Here is a 21,655-nt window from a genome sequence, read left to right as displayed (position 1 = left end):
CATACTCAATGTCCCACTGATCATGATAAAAAGCTTATTTTATTGAAACAAATCATGTATACAAATAAATATACAAATTACAATAAAGACCCAAAAGCATGGTGTTAAATAGGGAAGGAGTGGGAGATAAAGTGTATCCCATCAGGGTATAGGCATGAGTATAGTCCAGGCAGAGTTCAATGGCTAACCCCATCAGAGCAGCATCATTACATATATAGGTAACATGCCCATCATGAGCCCAGAACAACTGCAATTATATCCACATGCTTACCCACGAGTAGGGGTGACTCACACAGCTTCCCAAATGCCCCTGACGCGCGTTTTGTGGTCTAGCTTTTTCAAAGGGGATGTGTACCGACTACTCTCTTGAGTTTAAATAAGGCTATACCGGAAATGCCAATGATCGCGGCGCACGTGTCCCGGACTCCAGGTGTCACCTCTCCCATGGCCATGGCATGTGGGTGGAATTCCGTCCAGTGATGTCATAGAACATGTGCACACCACAGGAGCTGATAGTCACTGAGAATGTGAGAACCAAACGGAGTCAAGGCGCGTGTGCGCACCATCGGCGTCCATCTAACTGATGACCAAAGCAACGGCCATTAAACTGAAGGTAAAGGGTTACCTTCATACTTCGCAGAAAAAAAGAAGAAAAAGGAGAAAAAGGAAAAAAGGGGGTAAAACTATAAGTGTAAAAACGTAAAATATATAACACAGTGAAGAAATAGCAGAAGATTTATCTATTCTGCTAGGATAGAACCCTCAAAAAACAGAAAACTTCTCATAAAGTGCAATCGTGCCATATGATCAGTGATAACCTAGATGATTAGTGTAACATGAATATCAAAAATTAAGGGCAAACAACTGTTGTGAACTGTGTTTCTGGGCTCCCTCTGGTGGTCACTAACGGTATTGTGTTAGGTATGTCTTGTTGCAGGCCTGAGCTCCAGCTGTGTCGTTAAGCAGCGGGTGTTTCCTATTTGAGTCTCCTCTGGACTCAGTCTCTTGCCTGGCATCATTGTATCCAGACCTATTTGGTCTCCTCCGGATTCCTTTCAGTCTGCCTCATGCAAGAAAAGCTAAGTCTGTTTTGTACAATTTGGATCGTTTGCATTATTCAGTGTTTTTGTCCAGCTTGCTTTACATTTGATTTTTGACTCGCTGGAAGCTCTAGGGGGCTGATATTCTCCCTCCACACCGTCAGTCGGTGTGGGGGTTCTTGAATGTTCAGCGTGGATGTTTTGTAGGGTTTTCTGCTAACCGCATAGTCCACTATCTATTTTCTGCTATCTAGACTATTGGGCCTCACTTTGCTGAATCTAGTTCATCTCTACGTTTGTGTTTTCCTCTTGCCTCACCGTTATTATTTGTTGGGGGCTTTCTATATCTTTGGGGTTCAATTTCTCTGGAGGCAAGCGAGGTCTTATTTTTTCCCTCTAGGGGTAGTCAGTTCTCCGGCTGGCTCGAGACGTCTAGAACCAACGTAGGCACGTTCACCAGCTACTTTTAGTTGTTTGTGTCAGGATCAGGTATGCGGTTAGCCCAGTTTCCACCTCCCTAGAGCAGTATTTATATTTTTGCTATCTTGCCGGAATATCAGAGATCCTCTGCCATTGGGATCATAACAAACAACCTGTTATACTAACAATGCATAGTACATAGCAGCAATTAATACCATATACAACATCATTATACAGTGAAATATAAATTAAGAAGGAATAAAATAGCAATAAAGATACAAAAACCAATGATGAAGTGATCTGCATCTTTTTTTCTCCATACAAATTTTCAGGAAAGAATGTAATGATTTCAAAAGACCGTCTAGATGATCCCAACAGGCCAATTCATTCACTATACAAGTGTAATGGATAGCATAAACTAGAAGAGACAACAAATAACCAATAAATCTAATATATAATTGCCTAGAATACTACTTCCTGCAATTTGTGCCAACTTCCGTGGCTTTGTCCGGAGCTAATGTCCGGAGATAATGTCCGGAGCTAATGTCCGGAGCTAATGTCCGGAGCTAATGTCCGGAGCTAATGTCCGGAGCTAATGTCCGGAGATAAGTGACGTCACCAGTGTCCTACACCCAGGCAGAGCACAGTGGCCCCAGGCAGAGCACAGGGGCCCCAGGCAGAACATGGGGCCCCAGGCAGAGCACAGGGGCCCCAGGCAGAGCACAGGGGCCCCAGGCAGCATATGGGGCCCCAGGCAGAGCACAGTGGCCCCAGGCAGAGCACAGGGGCCCCAGGCAGCATATGGGGCCCCAGGCAGAGCACAGTGGTCCCAGGCAGAGCACAGGGGCCCCAGGCAGCCTATGGGGCCCCAGGCAGAGCACAGTGGCCCCAGGCAGAGCACAGGGGCCCCAGGCAGCATATGGGGCCCCAGGCAGAGCACAGGGGCCCCAGGCAGCATATGGGGCCCCAGGCAGAGCACAGTGGCCCCAGGCAGAGCACAGGGGCCCCAGGCAGAACATGGGGCCCCAGGCAGAGCACAGGGGCCCCAGGCAGCATATGGGGCCCCAGGCAGAGCACAGGGGCCCCAGGCAGAGCACAGGGGCCCCAGGCAGCATATGGGGCCCCAGGCAGAGCACAGGGGCCCCAGGCAGCATATGGGGCCCCAGGCAGAGCACAGTGGCCCCAGGCAGAACATGGGGCCCCAGGCAGAGCACAGGGGCCCCAGGCAGCATATGGGGCCCCAGGCAGAGCACAGGGGCCCCAGGCAGAGCACAGGGGCCCCAGGCAGCATATGGGGCCCCAGGCAGAGCACAGGGGCCCCAGGCAGCATATGGGGCCCCAGGCAGAGCACAGTGGCCCCAGGCAGAGCACAGGGGCCCCAGGCAGAACATGGGGCCCCAGGCAGAGCACAGGGGCCCCAGGCAGAGCACAGGGGCCCCATGCAGCATATGGGGCCCCAGGCAGAGCACAGGGACCCCAGGCAGCATATGGGGCCCCAGGCAGAGCACAGGGGCCCCAGGCAGAGCACAGGGGCCCCAGGCAGCATATGGGGCCCCAGGCAGAGCACAGGGGCCCCAGGCAGCATATGGGGCCCCAGGCAGAGCACAGTGGCCCCAGGCAGAGCACAGGGGCCCCAGGCAGAACATGGGGCCCCAGGCAGAGCACAGGGGCCCCAGGCAGAGCACAGGGGCCCCAGGCAGCATATGGGGCCCCAGGCAGAGCACAGGGACCCCAGGCAGCATATGGGGCCCCAGGCAGAGCACAGTGGCCCCAGGCAGAGCACAGGGGCCCCAGGCAGAACAAGGGGCCCCAGGCAGAGCACAGGGGCCCCAGGCAGAGCACAGGGGCCCCAGGCAGCATATGGGGCCCCAGGCAGAGCACAGGGACCCCAGGCAGCATATGGGGCCCCAGGCAGAGCACAGTGGCCCCAGGCAGCATATGGGGCCCCAGGCAAAGCTCAGTGGCCCCAGGCAGAGCACAGGGGCCCCAGGCAGCATATGGGGCCACAGGCAGAGCACAGTGGTCCCAGGCAGAGCACAGGGGCCCCAGGCAGCTTATGGGGCCCCAGGCAGAGCACAGTGGCCCCAGGCAGAACATGGGGCCCCAGGCAGAGCACAGTGGCCCCAGGCAGATCACAGGGGCCCCAGGCAGAACATGGGGCCCCAGGCAGAGCACAGGGGCCCCAGGCAGAGCACAGGGGCCCCAGGCAGAGCACAGGGGCCTCAGGCAGCATATGGGGCCCCAGGCAGAGCACAGGGGCCCTAGGCAGCATATGGGGCCCCAGGCAGAGCACAGTGGCCCCAGGCAGAGCACAGGGGCCCCAGGCAGCATATGGGGCCCCAGGCAGAGCACAGTGGTCCCAGGCAGAGCACAGGGGCCCCAGGCAGTCTATGGGGCCCCAGGCAGAGCACAGTGGCCCCAGGGAGAACATGGGGCCCCAGGCAGAGCACAGGGGCCCCAGGCAGAGCACAGGGGCCCCAGGCAGCATATGGGGCCCCAGGCAGAGCACAGTGGTCCCAGGTAGAGCACAGGGGCCCCAGGCAGCCTATGGGGCCCCAGGCAAAGCACAGGGGCCCCAGGCAGCATATTGGGCCCCAGGCAGAGCACAGGGGCCCCAGGCAGCATATGGGGCCCCAGGCAGAGCACAGTGGCCCCAGGCAGAGCACAGGGGCCCCAGGCAGAACATGGGGCCCCAGGCAGAGCACAGGGGCCCCAGGCAGTGCACAGGGGCCCCAGGCAGCATATGGGGCCCCAGGCAGAGCACAGCGATATTTTGGACCACTGTGCGGTGTTTCAGACCCCCTGTGTGATGTCTGGGGCCCTGTTCTTAAGTATATTAAAGATTAAAGTAACGTATGTTAAAGTATATTATAGATCAAATTTGACACGTTTATGAGCACCATTGAGTGATATACTCAAGAATGACATAATTTTTCAACGTTTTATGGTTTCAAACTGTAAACACTCAGAGTTTTTTTTACTTCAACCAGAAAACCTTAACGGTTCATAAAAAACTTGACTGTTCAGGATATGATAAAAGTCATAGTATTCTGAATCTTTAACTTATAAAGATACCTTTACATGGGGTGATTATTGGTTCCAGAGAGGCTTTCGGCCCATAATCGTACACATGGCTGGTGACAGGACAATACAATATAAACGTTCAAAGGTAAACACTGATAACATTAAAATCTAATATATAATTGCCTAGAATACTACTTCCGGCAATTTGTGCCAACTTCCGTGGCTTTGTCCAGAGATAATGTCCGGAGATAAGTGACGTCACCAGCGTCCTACACCCGCTCAGGGTGGACAAAGATATATGCCTTCGTGGTGCGCGGCACTTTTCTGATTGGTTGCCGCCTGCCGCGAGTGACCAATCAGAAATGTGCCGTACTGTCAAGAATTGTCAAGAGCTGGTGAGTGCAGCCATTTTTTGTTCTTTCTTACTATTATTTATTAATTGTATTATTCTTACATTTGAATAAATAAAGTATATATGGATTCTAGACTCCCGATTCTTTAGAATCGGGCTGCCATCTAGTATAAAATAAAAGAATAAAAGCACGGTGACTACGACTCACTCAGGAGAAGAGAGAAGACTAGAACAAAACATGACATTAATGGTTATGCATCCCAAAGCAGTGATGGAATTTGGACGCCTCTAACCCACCATATACAAAACCTATACCCGGGCTATGGAATGGCACAAATCACAAGAAAGGAACAAAGCTTAATTTCTCATTAAAGGGAACATGTCACCCCGAAAATTGAGGGTGAGCTAAGCCCACCGGCATCAGGGGCTTATCTACAGCATTCTGTAATGCTGTAGATAAGCCCCCGATGTATCCTAAAAGATGAGAAAAAGAGGTTATATCATACTCACCTGGGCGGGTGGTCCGATCCAGTGGGTGACGCGGTCCGGTCCGAGGCCTCCCATCTTCATGGGATGACGTCCTCTTCTGGTCTTCACCTGCGGCTCCGGCGCAGGCGTACTTTGCCTGCCCTGTTGAGAGCAGAGCAAAGTACTGCAGTGCGCAGGCGCTGGGAAAGGTCAGAGAGGCCCGGCGCCTTCGCACTGCAGTACTTTGCTCTGCCCTCAACAGGGCAGACAACGTACGCCTGCGATGGAGCCGCAGCGTGAAGACCAGAAGAGGACGTCATCTGATGAAGATGGGAGGCACCGGTCTGGGCCGCGACTCCCATCAGACCAGACCGGGACCGGGACCTTCCCTAAGTGAGTATAATCCAACCTCTTTTTCTTATCTTTTAGGATATATCGGGGGCTTATCTACAGCATTCCAGAATGCTGTAGATAAGCCCCTGATGCTGGTAGGCTTAGCTCACCCTCGATTTTGGGGGTGACAGGTTCCCTTTAAGTCCCTTCGGAGCGAGAGTATCAAGGGTGACAATCCACCTGCACTCGCATTGTGCTAAGAGCTGGTTCAGATTGCCACCCCTGACACCACCATGGATTTTCTCAATCCCTCTCACCTTCAATCCACCAGGATCGGACCCGTGACATGCCCTATAGTGCCTGGGCAGTGTCTTCAATGTTGATACATCCACTACCTCCCTGGCAGCCATGATGTCCTGTACGTGTTCCCGAGTATTTCACCTTCAACTCCCTTGATGTGAGACCCACATATATGCAGGAGCAGGGGCACATAGCATAGCAAATTACGTGCGTGGAGTTGCATGAGATGAAATCTCTAATTCTATATTCCCTGCTCCCATCAGAGGAAGTGAAGGTCCCATATGTAAGGATTTTTAGACATGCGACGCATGAGCCACAGGGGAAACAGCCATGTTTTGGACCCCTAGAATTAAAGATAGTTTTTTTGTTTCACCACATAGTGGCTCTTCACAAGGCAGTCTTTCAGGTTTCTACTCCTACGTTGCGTCATCCACGGAGATGGGGGCAACAGGGCTGCCAGGGAACTGTCAGTACGTAATACAGACCAATGCTTGGTCAAGATTTCCCGGATCCGATTCCAGTGGCAATTGGAGGTAGAGATAAACCTAATCGCAGACTCATCTGTCCTTTTATTTCTTTTGGATTGTATGAGCAAATCCTCCCTCCTCGAAGATTTTTGCCCGTCCATGGCCCGCCTTAATACACCGCTGACTGTAGCCCCTGGCTCGAAACCAATCAGCAAGGACAGCAGACTGTCTCTCAAAGCGTTCCTCAGTGGAACAAACCACTCTTCCTAAGAAATTGGCCAACTGGGATGTCCTTAATAGTAGAATAGTTGTGTGCTGAGGAGGCATGTAATAAGGAGTTAACCGACTTGTCCTTACGATAGAGATCGCACTCTATGGCTCCGTCCTCCGCAACACACAGACTAAGGTGAAGAAATCAATTTTGCAGCCGTGCCAATTGTAAGTAAATTTAAAATTAAAAGGATTATCGTTGAGTTGCTGCATGAATTTAGATAGGCTGGCGTTGTCACCATTCCAGATTAACAACATGTCATCAATGTAACAAAACCAGCCCATCACTGGGTCCGTGGCGTGTGCTCCATCCCCCTGAAAGACCCACCTCTCCCAGAATCCAAGGGAAAGGTTTGCATTGGACTGAGCACACGGCATGCACATGGCAGTCCCCTGGATTTGTAAATAAGACCTATCTTTGAAAACAAAATAATTGTGAGTCAACACAAATTCCAACAAACCCAAAATAAGGTCCGTAAGATGGCCATCCCAGTTGGCTGTCTCAAGGAAGAAGCGGGCCGCCCTGAGGCCATCTGCATGCCTAATTGAGGTATACAGGGACTCTATGTCAATGGTGACCAGTAGCATGACCTCCTCGAGAAACAGCCCATTGACCTTGGTCAATACATCAGTAGTGTCTCTGACATAGGAGGGGAGTGTCTCAACTAATGTCTTCAAATAGTGATCGACGAATTTACACACATTGTCACTCAACCCTACTATGCCAGAGTCAATCGGTCAGCCAGGGGGATTAACGGTGTCCTTAGGCAGCTTCAGTAAAAAGTGGCAGTTTTTGGAAACTTGGGCAATAGTCCATCCAAGACCTTCCCTGGGACAATTCCACAAAACGAAATCTGGTCCAATTTGCTGAAAAAGAGCTGTGTGGGATTTTGATGCAATATCTGGTATGTCTCCCTATTTCTCAGCTGGTGAAAGGCCTCTTTTTCATATTTTTCAATTGGCCAGATCACCACATTCCCTCCCTTGTCCGCCGGTTTAATAACCACTGCGTCCAATGATTGTAGCTCTTTTAGAGCATTTCTCTGTGCACCCGTAAGGTTATCATTACGTACCTTATTTGGTATCCTTTTCAAGTCTTCAGTGACCAATTTACAAAATATCTCAACCTGCTACCAATTCATATGCACCCCAATAAGCCTTTGAACCCACATACTGGATGGGCCCAGGAAAATCAAGTTCACAATATGCATTTTGTCCTCCCATACTCTTTTTGTTATGGCTGCGGGATGCCGCACGTGCGCAGATGAAGATCGCGTCGGCCATTTTCCTGAAGCCGAGTTCGCATCTTGGCTTCAGGAAAATGGCCGCCGCGATCTCCATCTGCGCACGCGCAGCATCCCGCGGCCATTTTCCTGAAGCCCCGGGCAGCAGAGCGCTCCATCTGCGCACGCGCGGCCACAGGAAGATGGCCGCCCCCACCGATCACCAGGGGAATAGCGCAGATCGCGCTCTTTTCCCTCCCCAGTGCAGTGGATTCTGGACTTGGGCATGCGCAAACCACTAAGCCACCAACGGAAAAATAAGCAAGATCTGTGGGAAGACACCACGCCCATCTGACCAGACCAGCCTGATTGACAGGCAAAAACGTCTACTTTGGTAACGTATTAAGGCAGCATAGGTGGGGAATCGGGGTCCACAAAATACACTATTGTAATGCACAGCTCAGGCCCTATTTAACAGTATTTTTATCTCATACGGAAAAAACGGGGTGACAGGTTCCCTTTAAAAGGACCCCAGGGGGATCGCAGTAAAAATACTCGGGTCTCCCATAGACTTACATTGGGCTCGTTGCTCGGGTCGAGTACCCGAGTATTCCAATCTGCTCGACCCGAGCAACGAGCAACCGAGCATTTTAGTTCTCCCCCATTACTAGTTGTAGCCAATTCATTCCCACGTCTTAAATTGGTAGACAGAAAATGGACCAATAATGGGACTTTTTGCAATGCCCTATTTGGCTGTGATAGGTTAGTATTAAACATAGGGGATTTTGATGCTTAACCCCTTCCCGACATCGGACGTACTATACCGTCCGATGTCGGGTCCCCTGCTTTGATGTGCGCTCCGGCGGTGAGCGCACATCAAAGGCTACTTTCACACTAGCGTTAACTGTATTCCGTCACAATGCGTCGTTTTGCCGAAAAAACGCATCCTGCAAAAGTGTTTGCAGGATGCGTTTTTTCGCCATTGATTAACATGAAGCGACGCATTGTGACGGATTGCTACACGTCGCACCCGTCGTGCGACGAATGCGTCGTGCAGTGGCGGACCGTCGGAAGCAAAAAACACTACATGTAACGTTTTTTGCTCACGACGGTCCGCTTTTTCCGACCGCGCATGCGCGGCCGGAACTCCGCCGGAACTCCGCCCCCACCTCCCCGCACTTCCCCGCACCTCACAATGGGGCAGCGGATGCGCTGGAAAAATGCATCCGCTGCCCCCCTTGTGCGGCGGGGACAACGCTAGCGTCGGGGACCTCGGCCCGACGCACGGCGATGGGCCGAGCCCGACGCTAGTGTGAAAGAAGCCAAACTCGCGACATGTCAGCTGTTTTTTACAGCTGACATGTGCGCGCAATAGCGGCGGGTGAAATCGCGATCACCCGCCGCTATTAACTAGTTAAATGCCGCTGTCAAACACAGACAGCGGCATTTAACTACCGCATCCGGCCAGGCGGCCGGAAATGAGCGCATCGCCGACCCCCGTCACATGATCGGGGGTCGGCGATGAGTCAGGAAGGTAACCATAGAGGTCCATGAGACCTCTATGGTTACTGATCGCCCTGTGGTCGGCGCTCACAGCACACCTGCATTTTAGCTACATAACAGCGATCTGATGATCGCTGTTATGTAGCAGAGCCGATCGGGCTGTGCCTGCTTCTAGCCTCCCATGGAGGCTATAGAAGCATGGCAAAAGTTAAAAAAAAAAGTTAAAAAAAATGTGAAAAAAATAAAAAAAATATAAAAGTTTAAATCACCCCCCTTTCGCCCCAATCAAAATAAATCAATAAAAAAAATATAAAATCTACACATATTTGGTATCGCCGCGTTCAGAATCGCCCGATCTATCAATAAAAAAAAGCATTAACCTGATTGCAAAACGGCGTAACGAGAAAAAAAATCGAAACGCCAGAATTACGTTTTTTTGGTCGCCGTGACATTGCATTAAAATGCAATAACGGGCGATCAAAAGAACGTATCTGCACCGAAATGCTATTATTAAAAACGCCAGCTCGGCACGCAAAAAATAAGCCCTCAGCCGACCCCAGATCACGAAAAATGGAGATGCTACGGGTATCGGAAAATGGCGCAATTTTATTTATTTTTTTTTTGCAAAGTTTGGAATTTTTTTTCACCACTTAGTTCAAACATAACCTAGACATGTGAGGTGTCTATGAACTCGTACTGACCTGGAGAATCATAATGGCAGGTCAGTTTTATCATTTAGTGAACCTAGCAAAAATAACAAACAAAAAACAAGTGTGGGATTGCACTTTTTTTGCAATTTCACCGCATTTGGAATTTTTTTCCCGTTTTCTAGTACACGCCATGGTAAAACCAATGGTGTCATTCAAAAGTACAACTCGTCCCGCAAAAAATAAGCCCTCACATGGCCAAATTGATGGAAAAATAAAAAAGTTATGGCTCTGGGAAGGAGGGGAGTGAAAAACGAAAATGGAAAAACGAAAAATCCCACGGTCATGAAGGGGTTAAGCAACCAATGATAGGTTATGTTATGAAACTGACAGGTAGTAATACACACAGAAAAAAAGTGTTTAGCCAGCTCACCAGTAACCACCGCAGGTGCACGGAACTCCATTGCAGGAGAACGAGTTGATCATAATGAAGAAAAAAAAAAAGGGTTGAGTTCCAGCTCCTTAAAATTGAAAGTTTAATGATACCAAAATATTAAAAACGTTACATACAGGTGGATTGACTCCCTCCGGTGGGTGCCCCTGAGCATGAGGGACTGGTTGGCAACGCGTTTCGATCAAACGATCTTTCTCAAAGCCATAAGTAAAGGTACCGTCACACTAAACGATATCGCTAGCGATCCGTGACGTTGCAGCGTCCTGGCTAGCGATATCGTTTAGTTTGACACGCAGCAGCGATCAGGATCCTGCTGTGATGTCGCTGGTCGCTGAATAAAGTTCAGAACTTTATTTGGTCGTCCGATCGCCGTGTATCGTTGTGTTTGACAGCAAAAGCAACGATACCAGCGATGTTTTACTCTGGTAACCAGGGTAAATATCGGGTTACTAAGCGCAGGGCCGCGCTTAGTAACCCGATGTTTACCCTGGTTACCAGCGTAAAATGTAAAAAAAACAAACAGTACATACTCACATGCGTCCCCCGGCGTCCGCTTCCCACACTGACTGAGCGCCGCAAAGTGAAAGTGAAACCACAGCACAGCGGTGACGTCACCGCTGTGCCCTGCTACTGCCGGCGCTCAGTCATTGCAGGAAGCGGACGCCGGGGGACGCATGTAAGTATGTACTGTTTGTTTTTTTTACATTTTACTCTGGTAACCAGGGTAAACATCGGGTTACTAAGCGCGGCCCTGCGCTTAGCAACCCGATGTTTACCCTGGTTACCCAGGGACCTCGGCATCGTTGGTCGCTGGAGAGCGGTCTGTGTGACAGCTCTCCAGCGATCAAACAGCGACGCTGCAGCGATCGGCATCGTTGTCGCTATCGCTGCAGCGTCGCTTAGTGTGACGGTACCTTTAGTCTGGTTGTGCTGCTCTAAATAGAGAGATTTGCCCAACCAGATTCCCGGAATGGATCACATGACATTTCTTCAGGTCCTAATATAAAATCATTAACACATATAAATGCATAGTATAATATACATACATAAAAATATTCACTTCTTAGTCAACAATAATGCAGCATAGTTTCATTGCGTTTATTGAGTCCCATCGGGGATCGGGTGTTAAGGTGAAATATCCAATATGCCTCTTGCGTGAGGAGACGCCTCCTGGTGTCCCCACCGCGAGGAGGCATATTGACCTGTTCAATTCCCTGAATTTGGAAACCTGCAGTGCTCCGTGCATGGTGAGTAACAAAATGTCTGGAAACCGCCGACATATTTTTGTTACCACCCTGTATGTTATTTATGTCATATAAATGTTCCCGGATACGTGTCTTAAGTTTCCTCATTGTGGATCCCACATATGATAAATTGCAATCTCTACAGTTGATTTTGTATACTATATTGGTGGAATTACAGTTAATATATTGTTTTATATCAAACTTTACTATTTCCTCCGCATTATGGAACACTTTCGCTACAAGGGCATGTTTGCAGGTGCTACAATTATTTGTACCACATTTAAAAAAACCAGGATAATTTAACCATGTTTTTCTACTCCTAGCTATATTTGATCGGAGCATACTAGGGGCTATTTGGTTACCTATAGTCGGTGCTCTTCTTGACACCACATTGATACCAGATTTTAATATATCACATAGTTGATGATCCTCATAAAGGATAGGCAAATATCTATAGATAATATCCTTGATCTTAGTAAACTGAGGACTATATTGGAAACATATGTAGGGCTTCTTCCCCACATTCAGATCTATATCCTTCTTTGAAGTTATCATATCTTTTCGATCCTTTCTCTCTACAATTTTTTTCGCCCTATTTATTGTCCATTGGGGATATTTACGATTTTTTAATTTAGTGTCTATTTGTCCAAATTCTCCTTTCAGATCCCCTTCCAAGCTACAATTTCGCTTAATCCTGGTGAACTCTCCCACTGGGATCGCTTTAATTGTGTGTTTACTATGGCTACTACTAGCATGTAGGATAGTATTGCCTCTCACTGGTTTGTGATGAGTCTTGGTGACAACATTTTGGTCCGTATATCCCCCAAGTTCCAAGTCCAAAAATGAAATATTCGTACTGTCATATTTGTAAGTAAATTTAATACCATATTCGTTATCATTTGGATACTCCATAAAGGGTGGTATGGCAGATACATCACCCCCCCAAATTATGAGGGTATCGTCTATGTATCTGCCATGCCACACCACGAAGTCCAAATACGGATTAGTGACTGAAAAGACATATTCCATTTCCCAAAAGGACATGACCAAATTTGCAAGGGAGGGTGAGTATTTAGCACCCATAGCCACTCCCGTTTTTTGCAAATAGAACTGGCCATCAAAAGAAAAAAAATTACTGGTTAGCAGAAACTGAATTACCGTCAACAGGTACTCAATCAAATCCATTGAATAGTTGCTGTATTTCACCAAATGGTATTGTATGGCTCGTATTGCTAAGCTATGGGGAATACATGTGTACAGGGATATGACATCACAGCTTAACCAGGAATAATTAGCCTGCCAAATTCTATTATCCATGATACGCAATACCTCTTTAGAATCTCTTATGTACCCTGGAGTTCGTTTGACAAGGGGCTGAAGGAGTGAATCCACCCACTGACAGAGTTTTTCATTGCATGAACCAATTCCGGACACGATTGGTCCTTTTTATGTATTTTGGGTACCCCATGTATAATAGGGAGAATTGGATTTACTACCGTCATGTATTCTATTTGTTTTTTAGTTAAAACTCCCAAACTTTGTCCCTCCGTAATAATCAAATCCCTCTTTTTTTATAATTTCTTGGGATGGATTTAGTTTTAATCTTTTATATGTATTTTGATCTGATAGTAACTCCAACATTTTTTTTATGGTAATCTGCTGTATTTAACACCACTACAATCCCTCCCTTGTCCGACATTTTAATAGTGAGATCCGTCATTATTTTAAGTTCTTTTATTGCATTCTGAAGTTTTCTGGGTAAGTTTTTCTGGTTGCTTTTATCATTAGTAATACTATCGCTATACAAATGCCTAAGTTCCCTCTTTACACCCTCCTGAAAACGGTCCATGCATTCTGATCTATCCTGAATTGGGTAATAATATGGGTTTTTAGTATCAAAGTCCTGAGAAAAATTACCGTATATACTCGAGTATAAGCCGAGATTTTCAGCCCAAATTTTTGGGGTGAAAGTGCCCCTCTCGACTTATACTCGAGTCATGATCGGTGGTGGGGTCGGCGGGTGAGCACTGTCATATACTCACCTGCTTCCGGGGCTCCTGTCGCCCCCCCTGCATGTCCCACTGTCTCCGGGTGCCGCAGCCTCTTCCCCTGAGCGGTCACGTGGGACCGCTCATTAGAGAAATGAATAGGCTGCTCCACCTCCCATAGGGGCGGAGCCGCCTATTCATTTCTCTAATGAAGCGGTGCCGCTGACCGCTGATAGAGAAAGAGGCTGCGGCACCGAAGACAGGCAGGGGGAAGGAGCGGGACGCCGGGAGCAGGTAAGTATGTCATATTCACCTGTCCTCGTTCCACACGCCGGGCGTCGCGCCATCTTCCCGGCGTCTCTCTGCACTGACTGTTCAGGCAGAGGGCGCGATGACGCATATAGTGTGCGCGCCGCCCTCTGCCTGATCAGTCAGTGCGGAGAGACGCCGGGAAGATGGCGCCGAGGAGCTGCAAGCAAGAGGTGAGTATGTGTTTTTTTTTTTTTTTTTATTGCAGCAGCAGCACAGATTTATGTGGAGCATCTATGGGGCAATGGTGCAGAGCACTATATGGCAGAGCTATGGGGCAACGGTGCAGAGCACTATATGGCAGAGCTATGGGGCAACGGTGCAGAGCACTATATGGCACAGCTATGGGGCAACGGTGCAGAGCACTATATGGCACAGCTATGGGGCAACGGTGCAGAGCACTATATGGCAGAGCTATGGGGCAACGGTGCAGAGCACTATATGGCACAGCTATGGGGCAACGGTGCAGAGCACTATATGGCACAGCTCTGGGGCAACGGTGCAGAGCACTATATGGCAGAGGTATGGGGCAACGGTGCAGAGCACTATATGGCACAGCTATGGGGCAACGGTGCAGAGCACTATATGGCACAGCTATGAGGCAACTGTGCAGAGCACTATATGGCAGAGCTATGGGGCAATGGTGCAGAGCACTATATGGCACAGCTATGGGGCAACGGTGCAGAGCACTATATGGCACAGCTATGGGGCAACGGTGCAGAGCACTATATGGCACAGCTATGGGGCAACGGTGCAGAGCACTATATGGCACAGCTATGGGGCAACGGTGCAGAGCACTATATGGCAGAGCTATGGGGCAATGGTGCAGAGCACTATATGGCACAGCTATGGGGCAACGGTGCAGAGCACTATATGGCGCAGCTATGGGGCAATGGTGCAGAGCACTATATGGCAGAGCTATGGAGCAACGGTGCAGAGCACTATATGGCACAGCTATGGGGCAACGGTGCAGAGCACTATATGGCACAGCTATGGGGCAACGGTGCAGAGCACTATATGGCAGAGGTATGGGGCAACGGTGCAGAGCACTATATGGCACAGTTATGGGGCAACGGTGCAGAGCACTATATGGCACAGCTATGGGGCAACGGTGCAGAGCACTATATGGCACAGCTATGGGGCAACGGTGCAGAGCACTATATGGCACAGCTATGAGGCAACTGTGCAGAGCACTATATGGCAGAGCTATGGGGCAACGGTGCAGAGCACTATATGGCACAGCTATGGGGCAATGGTGCAGAGCACTATATGGCACAGCTATGGGGCAACGGTGCAGAGCACTATATGGCACAGCTATGGGACAATGGTGCAGAGCATTATATATATGGCACAGCTATGGGGCAATGGTGCAGAGCACTATATGGCACAGCTATGGGGCAACGGTGCAGAGCACTATATGGCACAGCTATGGGACAATGGTGCAGAGCATTATATATATGGCACAGCTATGGGGCAATGGTGCAGAGCATTATATATATGGCACAGCTATCTATGGGGCAACGGTGCAGAGCATTGTATATATGGCACAGCTTTATGTGGAGCATCTATGGGGCCATAATGAATGGTATGGAGTATCTATTTCTAATTTTGAAATTCAGCGGTAGCTGCTGCATTTTCCACCCTAGGCTTATACTCGAGTCAATAAGTTTTCCCAGTTTTTTGTGGCAAAATTAGGGGGGTCGGCTTATACTCGGGTCGGCTTATACTCGAGTATATACGGTAACTCTTTCAGAATCCACCAATACTTCAGAGCTGAGATCTTGCAGTGCAATCAGTGACACCTGTTCTCTAAAATCCATATGTGAAAATTAATTTTCTATTCTGTGTGGAACTATAATTTCTTCTTGATTTTGTTCCTGCTCCATATTTTCCTCATATCGAAAGTGCTTCTTAATAGTCAAATTTCTAATAAATTTATTTGTATCCATAATGGTTGTAAACAGGTCGAAATTCTGGTCCGGTACAAAATTTAAGCCCAAAGATAAAGCTTGGATTTGTTCAGATGTCAAGGGTTTTGACGATAAGTTCAGCACATTAGTGTATTCATTTATTTCTTCTGTAGCTTTTTGTTGCGTGTTGTCATCCCTCCTTCGTCTGTGCTTTTTCCCCCCCCCCCCGCCTTTTACGTTTTTTGTCTGGCGGTAACCATTTGTTGGGGCAATCACCCTATTTTCATTAGATGAAACATCTGATACATTGCCTTGATTATCTGATGAATCCGGATCAGAGGACGTGAAGTAAACGTGCGGTTTGGTTACTTTCTTTCTATAGGTTTTACGCCTTTGGTGAAACTGGCTCTGCTTAAGTATAGATTTAGGGGTTTTGTTCTCATTGGTCCATTTCCCCCAATCATAAACCCTGTTGGCATCATAGTCATTAGAATCTCTGGTAAATTTTCTTTTCTTGCGCTCCATGATTTGATCTTCTAAAGCTGCCACTTTTTCGTTAATTTTTACCATTGACACATCATATTGTGCATCTGTTTTGTACTCTGCCAAGAGGGAATTCACTGCCTCCATCTCCTGCTGAATTTTCTTTAATTTTTCATCCTCATATTTTATAATAAGCTTCATCAAGTTGTATGAACAGTTACTTAACACTGAGTTCCATTCATTAGTGAACTCCTCTGAGTACACAGTTGTAGGCAGTTTTTTTATCCGCAATCCCCTCAGAATCATTTCCTTAGCCACATAGTTACTTAATGTGGTTTGATCCCACCACACTTTGGTTTCCTGCAACATAAGATTTTCCAGTTTGCTCAAATTTTCATTACAGATAATTGTGCTTGTATTTTCTTCCTGTTGCATGGAAAACACCTGTGTGGCTTTTCGTAATCTGTCTCTGCACAGATCCGTAGCCATGTTGATAAAAGAAGTGAATATAAAATCCCCCTATGCTCAGAGCACCTCCACAGATTCAATATAGTTTATAAAATACAACAATCACTCTCTTGGGGAGCAATATTGGGAGCACGGCAGTCCAGCAATATAAATCCAAAAGAAAAAAAGTGTTTAGCCAGCTCACCAGTAACCACCGCAGGTGCACGGAACTCCATTGCAGGAGAACGAGTTGATCATAATGAAAAAAAAAAAAGGGTTGAGTTCCAGCTCCTTAAAATTGAAAGTTTAATGATACCAAAATATTAAAAACGATACATACAGGTGGAGTGACTCCCTCCGGTGGGTGCCCCTGAGCATGAGGGACTGGTTGGCAACGCGTTTCGATCAAACGATCTTTCTCAAAGCCATAAGTTAGTCTGGTTGTGCTGCTCTAAATAGAGAGATTTGCCCAACCAGATTCCCGGAATGGATCACATGACATTTCTTCAGGTCCTAATATAAAATCATTAACACATATACATGCATAGAATAATATACATACATAAAAATATTCACTTCTTAGTCAACAATAATGCAGCATAGTTTCATTGCGTTTATTGAGTCCCATCGGGGATCGGGTGTTAAGGTGAAATATCCAATATGCCTCTCGCGTGAGGAGACGCCTCCTGGTGTCCCCACCGCGAGGAGGCATATTGACCTGTTCAATTCCCTGAATTTGGAAACCTGCAGTGCTCCGTGCATGGTGAGTAACAAAATGTCTGGAAACCGCCGACATATTTCTGTTGCCACCCTATATGTTATTTATGTCATATAAATGTTCCCGGATATGTGTCTTAAGTTTCCTCATTGTGCATCCCACATATGATAAATTGCAATCTCTACAGTTGATTTTGTATACTATATTGGTGGAATTACAGTTAATATATTGTTTTATATCAAACTTGACTATTTCCTCCGCATTATGGAACACTTTCGCTACAAGGGCATGTTTGCAGGTGCTACAATTATTTGTACCACATTTCAAAAAACCAGGATAATTTAACCATGTTTTTCTACTCCTAGCTATATTTGATCGGAGCATACTAGGGGCTATTTGGTTACCTATAGTCGGTGCTCTTCTTGACACCACATTGATACCAGATTTTAATATATCACATAGTTGATGATCCTCATAAAGGATAGGCAAATATCTATAGATAATATCCTTGATCTTAGTAAACTGAGGACTATATTGGAAACATATGTAGGGCTTCTTCCCCACATTCAGATCTATATCCTTCTTTGAAGTTATCATATCTTTTCGATCCTTTCGCTCTACAATTTTTTTCGCCCTATTTATTGTCCATTGGGGATATTTACGATTTTCTAATTTAGTTTCTATTTGTCCAAATTCTCCTTTCAGATCCCCTTCCAATCTACAATTTCGCTTAATCCTGGTGAACTCTCCCACGGGGATCGCTTTAATTGTGTGTTTACTATGGCTACAATTCTCCCTATTATACATGGGGTACCCAAAATACATAAAAAGGAAGGTATTCCCCCCATGCGACCAATCGTGTCCGGAATTGGTTCATGCAATGAAAAACTCTGTCAGTGGGTGGATTCACTCCTTCAGCCCCTTGTCAAACGAACTCCAGGGTACATAAGAGATTCTAAAGAGGTATTGCGTATCATGGATAATAGAATTTGGCAGGCTAATTATTCCTGGTTAAGCTGTTATGTCATATCCCTGTACACATGTATTCCCCATAGCTTAGCAATACGAGCGATACAATACCATTTGGTGAAATACAGCAACTATTCAATGGATTTGATTGAGTACCTGTTGACGGTAATTCAGTTTCTGCTAACCAGTAATTTTTTTTCTTTTGATGGCCAGTTCTATTTGCAGAAAACGGGAGTGGCTATGGGTGCTAAATACTCACCCTCCCTTGCAAATTTGGTGATGTCCTTTTGGGAAATGGAATATGTCTTTTCAATCACTAATCCATATTTGCACTTCGTGGTGTGGTATGGCAGATACATAGACGATACCCTCATAATTTGGGTGGGTGATGTATCTGCCATACCACCCTTTATGGAGTATCCAAATGATAGCGAATATGGTATTAAATTTACTTACAAATATGACAGTACGAATATTTCATTTTTGGACTTGGAACTTGGGGGATATACGGACCAAAATGTTGTCACCAAGACTCATCACAAACCAGTGAGAGGCAATACTATCCTACATGCTAGTAGTAGCCATAGTAAACACACAATTAAAGCGATCCCAGTGGGAGAGTTCACCAGGATTAAGCGAAATTGTAGCTTGGAAGGGGAACTGAAAGGAGAATTTGGACAAATAGAAACTAAATTAAAAAATCGTAAATATCCCCAATGGACAATAAATAGGGCGAAAAAAATTGTAGAGAGAAAGGATCGAAAAGATATGATAACTTCAAAGAAGGATATAGATCTGAATGTGGGGAAGAAGCCCTACATATGTTTCCAATATAGTCCTCAGCTTACTAAGATCAAGGATATTATCTATAGATATTTGCCTATCCTTTATGAGGATCATCAACTATGTGATATATTAAAATCTGGTATCAATGTGGTGTCAAGAAGAGCACCGACTATAGGTAACCAAATAGCCCCTAGTATGCTCCGATCAAATATAGCTAGGAGTAGAAAAACATGGTTAAATTATCCTGGTTTTTTGAAATGTGGTACAAATAATTGTAGCACCTGCAAACATGCCCTTGTAGCGAAAGTGTTCCATAATGCGGAGGAAATAGTCAAGTTTGATATAAAACAATATATTAACTGTAATTCCACCAATATAGTATACAAAATCAACTGTAGAGATTGCAATTTATCATATGTGGGATGCACAATGAGGAAACTTAAGACACGTATCCGGGAACATTTATATGACATAAATAACATACAGGGTGGTAACAGAAATATGTCGGCGGTTTCCAGACATTTTGTTACTCACCATGCACGGAGCACTGCAGGTTTCCAAATTCAGGGAATTGAACAGGTCAATATGCCTCCTCGCGGTGGGGACACCAGGAGGCGTCTCCTCACGCGAGAGGCATATTGGATATTTCACCTTAACACCCGATCCCCGATGGGACTCAATAAACGCAATGAAACTATGCTGCATTATTGTTGACTAAGAAGTGAATATTTTTATGTATGTATATTATACTATGCATTTATATGTGTTAATGATTTTATATTAGGACCTGAAGAAATGTCATGTGATCCATTTCGGGAATCTGGTTGGGCAAATCTCTCTATTTAGAGCAGCACAACCAGACTAACTTATGGCTTTGAGAAAGATCGTTTGATCGAAACGCGTTGCCAACCAGTCCCTCATGCTCAGGGGCATCCACCGGAGGGAGTCAATCCACCTGCATGTATCGTTTTTAATATTTTGGTATCATTAAACTTTCAATTTTAAGGAGCTGGAACTCAACCCTTTTTTTTTCTTCATTATGATCAACTCTTTTTTTTTTTTCTTAGTAATACACACACCCTAATGCATGCCCATGCCAGGATGGGGTGGGAATCATGTCAACCATGTAAAAAAATTACTTCAGCTCCAAAACTTTTTTTTCTGACAAGGGTAAGAGGGAAAAATGGACCCCAAAATTTGGTGTGCAATTTTGTTGTGAAATTGGATTCTGGGCTCCCCCGGTGGCCACTTGTGGAATTGAACTTGTGTGCATCATCCCCTCTGTTCACCTGCTCCTATCAGGATGTGGGAGTCGCTATATAACCTTGCTCCTCTGTCAGTTTCTTGCCGGTCAACAATGTAATCAGAAGCCTTCTGTGCTTGTTCATGCTACTAGACAACTCCCAGCTAAGTTGGACTTTTGTCCTTGTGTGTTTTTGCATTTTGTTCCTGTTCACAGCTGCTGTTTCGTTACTGTGTCTGGAAAGCTCTTGTGATCGGAAATTGCCACTCTGGTGTTATGAGTTAATGCTAGAGTCTTAAAGGAATTTCTGGATGGTGTTTTGATAGGGTTTTCTGCTGACCATGAAAGTGTCCTTTCTGTCTTCCTGCTATCTAGAAAGCGGACCTCGATTTTGCTAAACCTATTTTCATACTACGTTTGTCATTTCATCTAAAATCACCGCCAATATATGTGGGGGCCTCTGTCTGCCTTTTGGGAAAATTTCTCTAGAGGTGAGCCAGGACTGTCTTTTCCTCTGCTAGGATTAGGTAGTTCTCCGGCTGGCGCTGGGCATCTAGGGTTAAAAAACGTAGGCATGCTACCCGGCCACTTCTAGTTGTGCGGCAGGTTTAGTTCATGGTCAGTATAGTTTCCATCTTCCAAGAGCTAGTTCTCATATATGCTGGGCTATGTTCTCTTGCCATTGAGAATCATGACAGTTTGACCGGCCGAAAAAAGGGTTAAATTACTGGCTGAGAAAGGAGAGAAAAAAGAAGTCTGCTACAATTTTTTTTTTTTTTTTTTTTTTTCCTCTAGTTCTGAGTGTGCTCTTAATTGAATCACTTGCTAGTCTGCCTATACTGCAGCCTTCCTCTCTTTCTCTCCTTCTAATCCTTGAATGGCTCTGTGTTCACCTGTTTCAAATGGATCTTCAGAGTGTAGCTACAGGTTTGAATAATCTCGCCACAAAGGTACAAAATTTGCAAGATTTTGTTGTTCATGCACCTATGTCTGAGCCTAGAATTCCTTTGCCTGAATTCTTCTCGGGAAATAGATCTCACTTTCAAAATTTTAAAAA

This window comes from Ranitomeya variabilis, chromosome 7 (assembly GCF_051348905.1).
Source record: "Ranitomeya variabilis isolate aRanVar5 chromosome 7, aRanVar5.hap1, whole genome shotgun sequence".
Classification (NCBI taxonomy): Eukaryota; Metazoa; Chordata; class Amphibia; order Anura; family Dendrobatidae; genus Ranitomeya; species Ranitomeya variabilis.
The sequence above is the reverse complement of the archived record's forward strand: the minus strand, read 5'-3'. Positions refer to the sequence as shown.